The sequence below is a fragment of the Ammospiza nelsoni genome, unplaced genomic scaffold (genome assembly GCF_027579445.1).
Source record: "Ammospiza nelsoni isolate bAmmNel1 unplaced genomic scaffold, bAmmNel1.pri scaffold_51, whole genome shotgun sequence".
NCBI lineage: Eukaryota > Metazoa > Chordata > Aves > Passeriformes > Passerellidae > Ammospiza > Ammospiza nelsoni.
In genome coordinates, this window is record NW_026683190.1 from 258,981 (window position 1) to 270,240 (window position 11,260).

The following is an 11,260-nucleotide window of genomic DNA, read 5'->3' on the forward strand; positions in this document are numbered from 1 at the left end:
CCGTGTGCCTGGAGCTCAGGGCTTCCTGGTTTAAAAAACCATGTCCCTAGCTGAGACGGGAGGCAGGTGATTCAGCCTAGGCTTAGCAATGGTGCCAATGAAAACGTGTGGAGGCAGCCATTTTCTGGCACTTTTGTGCTCCCCTTGGGATGCCTTTCGCAGCTGCCGTGTGCCTGGAGCTCAGAGCTTGCTGGTTTAAAAAGCTCTACACCTAGGCGTAACCCTAACCCTAACCGTAACACTGGTCATTTAAATCAGCCTGGGTTTAGGAATTATCCCAAGGGAAAAGCTGTGGAGACAGCCATGTTGTGGCACTTTTGCGCTCCCCTTGGGATGCCTTTCACAGCTGCAGTGTGCTTGGAGCACAGGGCTTCCTGGTTTAAAAAACCACAACTTTAGCACAAACTGGAGGCTTCGAAATCAGCCTTCGTTTCGGGACGTCCCCAAGGAAAAAGCTGTGGAGGCAGGCATGTTGAGGCACTTCTGCGCTCTTCTTGGGTAGTCCTTCGCAGCTGCTGTGTTCTTGGAACTCAGGGCTTTCTGGTTAAAAGAACACTAACCCTAGGCCTAACTCAAACCTTAAGCCTAGGAAGGAAAATCAGCCTATGATTCGGGATGGTCTCATGGAAATAGCAGTGGAGGCAGCCAAGTTGTGTCACTTTTGCGCTCCCCTTGGGATGCCTTTAACAGCTGCAGTGTGCCTGGAGCACAGCGCTTCCTGGTTTTAAAAGTCCTAGGCCTAAGCCTAACAGTAACCCTAGGAAGGTAAATCAGCCGGGTATTAGGGTTCTTCCTAAGGAAAAAGCTGTGAAAGCAGCCATGTTGTGGCACTTCTGCGCTCCCTTTGGGATGCCTTTGGCAGATGCAGTAAGCCTGGAACTCAGGGCTTCCTGGTTAAAAAAATCCTAGCCCTAGGCTGAGCCCTAACCCTAACCCTAGGCAGATAAATCAGCCTAGGTATAGGGATGGTGCCAAGGAAAAAGCTGTGAAAGCTGCCATGTTGTTGCACTTTTGTACTCCCCTTGGGATGCCTTTCACAGCTGCCGTGTGCCTGGAGCTCAGGGCTTCCTGGTTTAAAAAACCATGTCCCTAGCTGAGACTGGAGGCAGGTGATTCAGCCTAGGCTTAGCAATGGTGCCAATGAAAACGTGTGGAGGCAGCCATTTTCTGGCACTTTTGTGCTCCCCTTGGGATGCCTTTCGCAGCTGCCGTGTGCCTGGAGCTCAGAGCTTGCTGGTTTAAAAAGCTCTACACCTAGGCGTAACCCTAACCCTAACCGTAACACTGGTCATTTAAATCAGCCTGGGTTTAGGAATTATCCCAAGGGAAAAGCTGTGGAGACAGCCATGTTGTGGCACTTTTGCGCTCCCCTTGGGATGCCTTTCACAGCTGCCGTGTGCTTGGAGCACAGGGCTTCCTGGTGTAAAAAACCACAACTTTAGCCCAAACTGGAGGCTTCTAAATCAGCCTTCGTTTCGGGACGTCCCCAAGGAAAAAGCTGTGGAGGCAGGCATGTTGAGGCACTTCTGCGCTCTTCTTGGGTAGTCCTTCGCAGCTGCTGTGTTCTTGGAACTCAGGGCTTTCTGGTTAAAAGAACACTAACCCTAGGCCTAACTCAAACCTTAAGCCTAGGAAGGAAAATCAGCCTATGATTCGGGATGGTCTCATGGAAATAGCAGTGGAGGCAGCCAAGTTGTGTCACTTTTGCGCTCCCCTTGGGATGCCTTTAACAGCTGCAGTGTGCCTGGAGCACAGGGCTTCCTGGTTTTAAAAGTCCTAGGCCTAGGCCTAACAGTAACCCTAGGAAGGTAAATCAGCCGGGTATTAGGGTTCTTCCTAAGGAAAAAGCTGTGAAAGCAGCCATGTTGTGGCACTTCTGCGCTCCCTTTGGGATGCCTTTGGCAGATGCAGTAAGCCTGGAACTCAGGGCTTCCTGCTTAAAAAAATCCTTGCCCTTGGCTGAGCCCTAACCCTAACCCTAGGCAGATAAATCAGCCTAGGTATAGGGATGGTGCCAAGGAAAAAGCTGTGAAAGCTGCCATGTTGTTGCACTTTTGTACTCCCCTTGGGATGCCTTTCACAGCTGCCGTGTGCCTGGAGCTCAGGGCTTCCTGGTTTAAAAAACCATGTCCCTAGCTGAGACGGGAGGCAGGTGATTCAGCCTAGGCTTAGCAATGGTGCCAATGAAAACGTGTGGAGGCAGCCATTTTCTGGCACTTTTGTGCTCCCCTTGGGATGCCTTTCGCAGCTGCCGTGTGCCTGGAGCTCAGAGCTTGCTGGTTTAAAAAGCTCTACACCTAGGCGTAACCCTAACCCTAACCGTAACACTGGTCATTTAAATCAGCCTGGGTTTAGGAATTATCCCAAGGGAAAAGCTGTGGAGACAGCCATGTTGTGGCACTTTTGCGCTCCCCTTGGGATGCCTTTCACAGCTGCAGTGTGCTTGGAGCACAGGGCTTCCTGGTGTAAAAAACCACAACTTTAGCACAAACTGGAGGCTTCGAAATCAGCCTTCGTTTCGGGACGTCCCCAAGGAAAAAGCTGTGGAGGCAGGCATGTTGAGGCACTTCTGCGCTCTTCTTGGGTAGTCCTTCGCAGCTGCTGTGTTCTTGGAACTCAGGGCTTTCTGGTTAAAAGAACACTAACCCTAGGCCTAACTCAAACCTTAAGCCTAGGAAGGAAAATCAGCCTATGATTCGGGATGGTCTCATGGAAATAGCAGTGGAGGCAGCCAAGTTGTGTCACTTTTGCGCTCCCCTTGGGATGCCTTTAACAGCTGCAGTGTGCCTGGAGCACAGCGCTTCCTGGTTTTAAAAGTCCTAGGCCTAAGCCTAACAGTAACCCTAGGAAGGTAAATCAGCCGGGTATTAGGGTTCTTCCTAAGGAAAAAGCTGTGAAAGCAGCCATGTTGTGGCACTTCTGCGCTCCCTTTGGGATGCCTTTGGCAGATGCAGTAAGCCTGGAACTCAGGGCTTCCTGGTTAAAAAAATCCTAGCCCTAGGCTGAGCCCTAACCCTAACCCTAGGCAGATAAATCAGCCTAGGTATAGGGATGGTGCCAAGGAAAAAGCTGTGAAAGCTGCCATGTTGTTGCACTTTTGTACTCCCCTTGGGATGCCTTTCACAGCTGCCGTGTGCCTGGAGCTCAGGTCTTCCTGGTTTAAAAAACCATGTCCCTAGCTGAGACTGGAGGCAGGTGATTCAGCCTAGGCTTAGCAATGGTGCCAATGAAAACGTGTGGAGGCAGCCATTTTCTGGCACTTTTGTGCTCCCCTTGGGATGCATTTCGCAGCTGCCGTGTGCCTGGAGCTCAGAGCTTGCTGGTTTAAAAAGCTCTACACCTAGGCGTAACCCTAACCCTAACCGTAACACTGGTCATTTAAATCAGCCTGGGTTTAGGAATTATCCCAAGGGAAAAGCTGTGGAGACAGCCATGTTGTGGCACTTTTGCGCTCCCCTTGGGATGCCTTTCACAGCTGCAGTGTGCTTGGAGCACAGGGCTTCCTGGTGTAAAAAACCACAACTTTAGCCCAAACTGGAGGCTTCTAAATCAGCCTTCGTTTCGGGACGTCCCCAAGGAAAAAGCTGTGGAGGCAGGCATGTTGAGGCACTTCTGCGCTCTTCTTGGGTAGTCCTTCGCAGCTGCTGTGTTCTTGGAACTCAGGGCTTTCTGGTTAAAAGAACACTAACCCTAGGCCTAACTCAAACCTTAAGCCTAGGAAGGAAAATCAGCCTATGATTCGGGATGGTCTCATGGAAATAGCAGTGGAGGCAGCCAAGTTGTGTCACTTTTGCGCTCCCCTTGGGATGCCTTTAACAGCTGCAGTGTGCCTGGAGCACAGGGCTTCCTGGTTTTAAAAGTCCTAGGCCTAAGCCTAACAGTAACCCTAGGAAGGTAAATCAGCCGGGTATTAGGGTTCTTCCTAAGGAAAAAGCTGTGAAAGCAGCCATGTTGTGGACCTTCTGCGCTCCCTTTGGGATGCCTTTGGCAGATGCAGTAAGCCTGGAACTCAGGGCTTCCTGGTTAAAAAAATCCTAGCCCTAGGCTGAGCCCTAACCCTAACCCTAGGCAGATAAATCAGCCTAGGTATAGGGATGGTGCCAAGGAAAAAGCTGTGAAAGCTGCCATGTTGTTGCACTTTTGTACTCCCCTTGGGATGCCTTTCACAGCTGCCGTGTGCCTGGAGCTCAGGGCTTCCTGGTTTAAAAAACCATGTCCCTAGCTGAGACGGGAGGCAGGTGATTCAGCCTAGGCTTAGCAATGGTGCCAATGAAAACGTGTGGAGGCAGCCATTTTCTGGCACTTTTGTGCTCCCCTTGGGATGCCTTTCGCAGCTGCCGTGTGCCTGGAGCTCAGAGCTTGCTGGTTTAAAAAGCTCTACACCTAGGCGTAACCCTAACCCTAACCGTAACACTGGTCATTTAAATCAGCCTGGGTTTAGGAATTATCCCAAGGGAAAAGCTGTGGAGACAGCCATGTTGTGGCACTTTTGCGCTCCCCTTGGGATGCCTTTCACAGCTGCAGTGTGCTTGGAGCACAGGGCTTCCTGGTTTAAAAAACCACAACTTTAGCCCAAACTGGAGGCTTCTAAATCAGCCTTCGTTTCGGGACGTCCCCAAGGAAAAAGCTGTGGAGGCAGGCATGTTGAGGCACTTCTGCGCTCTTCTTGGGTAGTCCTTCGCAGCTGCTGTGTTCTTGGAACTCAGGGCTTTCTGGTTAAAAGAACACTAACCCTAGGCCTAACTCAAACCTTAAGCCTAGGAAGGAAAATCAGCCTATGATTTGGGATGGTCTCATGGAAATAGCAGTGGAGGCAGCCAAGTTGTGTCACTTTTGCGCTCCCCTTGGGATGCCTTTAACAGCTGCAGTGTGCCTGGAGCACAGGGCTTCCTGGTTTTAAAAGTCCTAGGCCTAAGCCTAACAGTAACCCTAGGAAGGTAAATCAGCCGGGTATTAGGGTTCTTCCTAAGGAAAAAGCTGTGAAAGCAGCCATGTTGTGGCACTTCTGCGCTCCCTTTGGGATGCCTTTGGCAGATGCAGTAAGCCTGGAACTCAGGGCTTCCTGGTTAAAAAAATCCTAGCCCTAGGCTGAGCCCTAACCCTAACCCTAGGCAGATAAATCAGCCTAGGTATAGGGATGGTGCCAAGGAAAAAGCTGTGAAAGCTGCCATGTTGTTGCACTTTTGTACTCCCCTTGGGATGCCTTTCACAGCTGCCGTGTGCCTGGAGCTCAGGGCTTCCTGGTTTAAAAAACCATGTCCCTAGCTGAGACTGGAGGCAGGTGATTCAGCCTAGGCTTAGCAATGGTGCCAATGAAAACGTGTGGAGGCAGCCATTTTCTGGCACTTTTGTGCTCCCCTTGGGATGCATTTCGCAGCTGCCGTGTGCCTGGAGCTCAGAGCTTGCTGGTTTAAAAAGCTCTACACCTAGGCGTAACCCTAACCCTAACCGTAACACTGGTCATTTAAATCAGCCTGGGTTTAGGAATTATCCCAAGGGAAAAGCTGTGGAGACAGCCATGTTGTGGCACTTTTGCGCTCCCCTTGGGATGCCTTTCACAGCTGCAGTGTGCTTGGAGCACAGGGCTTCCTGGTGTAAAAAACCACAACTTTAGCCCAAACTGGAGGCTTCTAAATCAGCCTTCGTTTCGGGACGTCCCCAAGGAAAAAGCTGTGGAGGCAGGCATGTTGAGGCACTTCTGCGCTCTTCTTGGGTAGTCCTTCGCAGCTGCTGTGTTCTTGGAACTCAGGGCTTTCTGGTTAAAAGAACACTAACCCTAGGCCTAACTCAAACCTTAAGCCTAGGAAGGAAAATCAGCCTATGATTCGGGATGGTCTCATGGAAATAGCAGTGGAGGCAGCCAAGTTGTGTCACTTTTGCGCTCCCCTTGGGATGCCTTTAACAGCTGCAGTGTGCCTGGAGCACAGGGCTTCCTGGTTTTAAAAGTCCTAGGCCTAAGCCTAACAGTAACCCTAGGAAGGTAAGTCAGCCGGGTATTAGGGTTCTTCCTAAGGAAAAAGCTGTGAAAGCAGCCATGTTGTGGACCTTCTGCGCTCCCTTTGGGATGCCTTTGGCAGATGCAGTAAGCCTGGAACTCAGGGCTTCCTGCTTAAAAAAATCCTTGCCCTAGGCTGAGCCCTAACCCTAACCCTAGGCAGATAAATCAGCCTAGGTATAGGGATGGTGCCAAGGAAAAAGCTGTGAAAGCTGCCATGTTGTTGCACTTTTGTACTCCCTTTGGGATGCCTTTCACAGCTGCCGTGTGCCTGGAGCTCAGGGCTTCCTGGTTTAAAAAACCATGTCCCTAGCTGAGACTGGAGGCAGGTGATTCAGCCTAGGCTTAGCAATGGTGCCAATGAAAACGTGTGGAGGCAGCCATTTTCTGGCACTTTTGTGCTCCCCTTGGGATGCCTTTCGCAGCTGCCGTGTGCCTGGAGCTCAGAGCTTGCTGGTTTAAAAAGCTCTACACCTAGGCGTAACCCTAACCCTAACCGTAACACTGGTCATTTAAATCAGCCTGGGTTTAGGAATTATCCCAAGGGAAAAGCTGTGGAGACAGCCATGTTGTGGCACTTTTGCGCTCCCCTTGGGATGCCTTTAACAGCTGCAGTGTGCCTGGAGCACAGGGCTTCCTGGTTTTAAAAGTCCTAGGCCTAAGCCTAACAGTAACCCTAGGAAGGTAAATCAGCCGGGTATTAGGGTTCTTCCTAAGGAAAAAGCTGTGAAAGCAGCCATGTTGTGGACCTTCTGCGCTCCCTTTGGGATGCCTTTGGCAGATGCAGTAAGCCTGGAACTCAGGGCTTCCTGGTTAAAAAAATCCTAGCCCTAGGCTGAGCCCTAACCCTAACCCTAGGCAGATAAATCAGCCTAGGTATAGGGATGGTGCCAAGGAAAAAGCTGTGAAAGCTGCCATGTTGTTGCACTTTTGTACTCCCCTTGGGATGCCTTTCACAGCTGCCGTGTGCCTGGAGCTCAGGGCTTCCTGGTTTAAAAAACCATGTCCCTAGCTGAGACGGGAGGCAGGTGATTCAGCCTAGGCTTAGCAATGGTGCCAATGAAAACGTGTGGAGGCAGCCATTTTCTGGCACTTTTGTGCTCCCCTTGGGATGCCTTTCGCAGCTGCCGTGTGCCTGGAGCTCAGAGCTTGCTGGTTTAAAAAGCTCTACACCTAGGCGTAACCCTAACCCTAACCGTAACACTGGTCATTTAAATCAGCCTGGGTTTAGGAATTATCCCAAGGGAAAAGCTGTGGAGACAGCCATGTTGTGGCACTTTTGCGCTCCCCTTGGGATGCCTTTCACAGCTGCAGTGTGCTTGGAGCACAGGGCTTCCTGGTTTAAAAAACCACAACTTTAGCCCAAACTGGAGGCTTCTAAATCAGCCTTCGTTTCGGGACGTCCCCAAGGAAAAAGCTGTGGAGGCAGGCATGTTGAGGCACTTCTGCGCTCTTCTTGGGTAGTCCTTCGCAGCTGCTGTGTTCTTGGAACTCAGGGCTTTCTGGTTAAAAGAACACTAACCCTAGGCCTAACTCAAACCTTAAGCCTAGGAAGGAAAATCAGCCTATGATTTGGGATGGTCTCATGGAAATAGCAGTGGAGGCAGCCAAGTTGTGTCACTTTTGCGCTCCCCTTGGGATGCCTTTAACAGCTGCAGTGTGCCTGGAGCACAGGGCTTCCTGGTTTTAAAAGTCCTAGGCCTAAGCCTAACAGTAACCCTAGGAAGGTAAATCAGCCGGGTATTAGGGTTCTTCCTAAGGAAAAAGCTGTGAAAGCAGCCATGTTGTGGCACTTCTGCGCTCCCTTTGGGATGCCTTTGGCAGATGCAGTAAGCCTGGAACTCAGGGCTTCCTGGTTAAAAAAATCCTAGCCCTAGGCTGAGCCCTAACCCTAACCCTAGGCAGATAAATCAGCCTAGGTATAGGGATGGTGCCAAGGAAAAAGCTGTGAAAGCTGCCATGTTGTTGCACTTTTGTACTCCCCTTGGGATGCCTTTCACAGCTGCCGTGTGCCTGGAGCTCAGGGCTTCCTGGTTTAAAAAACCATGTCCCTAGCTGAGACTGGAGGCAGGTGATTCAGCCTAGGCTTAGCAATGGTGCCAATGAAAACGTGTGGAGGCAGCCATTTTCTGGCACTTTTGTGCTCCCCTTGGGATGCATTTCGCAGCTGCCGTGTGCCTGGAGCTCAGAGCTTGCTGGTTTAAAAAGCTCTACACCTAGGCGTAACCCTAACCCTAACCGTAACACTGGTCATTTAAATCAGCCTGGGTTTAGGAATTATCCCAAGGGAAAAGCTGTGGAGACAGCCATGTTGTGGCACTTTTGCGCTCCCCTTGGGATGCCTTTCACAGCTGCAGTGTGCTTGGAGCACAGGGCTTCCTGGTGTAAAAAACCACAACTTTAGCCCAAACTGGAGGCTTCTAAATCAGCCTTCGTTTCGGGACGTCCCCAAGGAAAAAGCTGTGGAGGCAGGCATGTTGAGGCACTTCTGCGCTCTTCTTGGGTAGTCCTTCGCAGCTGCTGTGTTCTTGGAACTCAGGGCTTTCTGGTTAAAAGAACACTAACCCTAGGCCTAACTCAAACCTTAAGCCTAGGAAGGAAAATCAGCCTATGATTCGGGATGGTCTCATGGAAATAGCAGTGGAGGCAGCCAAGTTGTGTCACTTTTGCGCTCCCCTTGGGATGCCTTTAACAGCTGCAGTGTGCCTGGAGCACAGGGCTTCCTGGTTTTAAAAGTCCTAGGCCTAAGCCTAACAGTAACCCTAGGAAGGTAAGTCAGCCGGGTATTAGGGTTCTTCCTAAGGAAAAAGCTGTGAAAGCAGCCATGTTGTGGACCTTCTGCGCTCCCTTTGGGATGCCTTTGGCAGATGCAGTAAGCCTGGAACTCAGGGCTTCCTGCTTAAAAAAATCCTTGCCCTAGGCTGAGCCCTAACCCTAACCCTAGGCAGATAAATCAGCCTAGGTATAGGGATGGTGCCAAGGAAAAAGCTGTGAAAGCTGCCATGTTGTTGCACTTTTGTACTCCCCTTGGGATGCCTTTCACAGCTGCCGTGTGCCTGGAGCTCAGGGCTTCCTGGTTTAAAAAACCATGTCCCTAGCTGAGACTGGAGGCAGGTGATTCAGCCTAGGCTTAGCAATGGTGCCAATGAAAACGTGTGGAGGCAGCCATTTTCTGGCACTTTTGTGCTCCCCTTGGGATGCCTTTCGCAGCTGCCGTGTGCCTGGAGCTCAGAGCTTGCTGGTTTAAAAAGCTCTACACCTAGGCGTAACCCTAACCCTAACCGTAACACTGGTCATTTAAATCAGCCTGGGTTTAGGAATTATCCCAAGGGAAAAGCTGTGGAGACAGCCATGTTGTGGCACTTTTGCGCTCCCCTTGGGATGCCTTTAACAGCTGCAGTGTGCCTGGAGCACAGGGCTTCCTGGTTTTAAAAGTCCTAGGCCTAAGCCTAACAGTAACCCTAGGAAGGTAAATCAGCCGGGTATTAGGGTTCTTCCTAAGGAAAAAGCTGTGAAAGCAGCCATGTTGTGGCACTTCTGCGCTCCCTTTGGGATGCCTTTGGCAGATGCAGTAAGCCTGGAACTCAGGGCTTCCTGGTTAAAAAAATCCTAGCCCTAGGCTGAGCCCTAACCCTAACCCTAGGCAGATAAATCAGCCTAGGTATAGGGATGGTGCCAAGGAAAAAGCTGTGAAAGCTGCCATGTTGTTGCACTTTTGTACTCCCCTTGGGATGCCTTTCACAGCTGCCGTGTGCCTGGAGCTCAGGGCTTCCTGGTTTAAAAAACCATGTCCCTAGCTGAGACTGGAGGCAGGTGATTCAGCCTAGGCTTAGCAATGGTGCCAATGAAAACGTGTGGAGGCAGCCATTTTCTGGCACTTTTGTGCTCCCCTTGGGATGCATTTCGCAGCTGCCGTGTGCCTGGAGCTCAGAGCTTGCTGGTTTAAAAAGCTCTACACCTAGGCGTAACCCTAACCCTAACCGTAACACTGGTCATTTAAATCAGCCTGGGTTTAGGAATTATCCCAAGGGAAAAGCTGTGGAGACAGCCATGTTGTGGCACTTTTGCGCTCCCCTTGGGATGCCTTTCACAGCTGCAGTGTGCTTGGAGCACAGGGCTTCCTGGTGTAAAAAACCACAACTTTAGCCCAAACTGGAGGCTTCTAAATCAGCCTTCGTTTCGGGACGTCCCCAAGGAAAAAGCTGTGGAGGCAGGCATGTTGAGGCACTTCTGCGCTCTTCTTGGGTAGTCCTTCGCAGCTGCTGTGTTCTTGGAACTCAGGGCTTTCTGGTTAAAAGAACACTAACCCTAGGCCTAACTCAAACCTTAAGCCTAGGAAGGAAAATCAGCCTATGATTCGGGATGGTCTCATGGAAATAGCAGTGGAGGCAGCCAAGTTGTGTCACTTTTGCGCTCCCCTTGGGATGCCTTTAACAGCTGCAGTGTGCCTGGAGCACAGGGCTTCCTGGTTTTAAAAGTCCTAGGCCTAAGCCTAACAGTAACCCTAGGAAGGTAAGTCAGCCGGGTATTAGGGTTCTTCCTAAGGAAAAAGCTGTGAAAGCAGCCATGTTGTGGACCTTCTGCGCTCCCTTTGGGATGCCTTTGGCAGATGCAGTAAGCCTGGAACTCAGGGCTTCCTGCTTAAAAAAATCCTTGCCCTAGGCTGAGCCCTAACCCTAACCCTAGGCAGATAAATCAGCCTAGGTATAGGGATGGTGCCAAGGAAAAAGCTGTGAAAGCTGCCATGTTGTTGCACTTTTGTACTCCCCTTGGGATGCCTTTCACAGCTGCCGTGTGCCTGGAGCTCAGGGCTTCCTGGTTTAAAAAACCATGTCCCTAGCTGAGACTGGAGGCAGGTGATTCAGCCTAGGCTTAGCAATGGTGCCAATGAAAACGTGTGGAGGCAGCCATTTTCTGGCACTTTTGTGCTCCCCTTGGGATGCCTTTCGCAGCTGCCGTGTGCCTGGAGCTCAGAGCTTGCTGGTTTAAAAAGCTCTACACCTAGGCGTAACCCTAACCCTAACCGTAACACTGGTCATTTAAATCAGCCTGGGTTTAGGAATTATCCCAAGGGAAAAGCTGTGGAGACAGCCATGTTGTGGCACTTTTGCGCTCCCCTTGGGATGCCTTTAACAGCTGCAGTGTGCCTGGAGCACAGGGCTTCCTGGTTTTAAAAGTCCTAGGCCTAAGCCTAACAGTAACCCTAGGAAGGTAAATCAGCCGGGTATTAGGGTTCTTCCTAAGGAAAAAGCTGTGAAAGCAGCC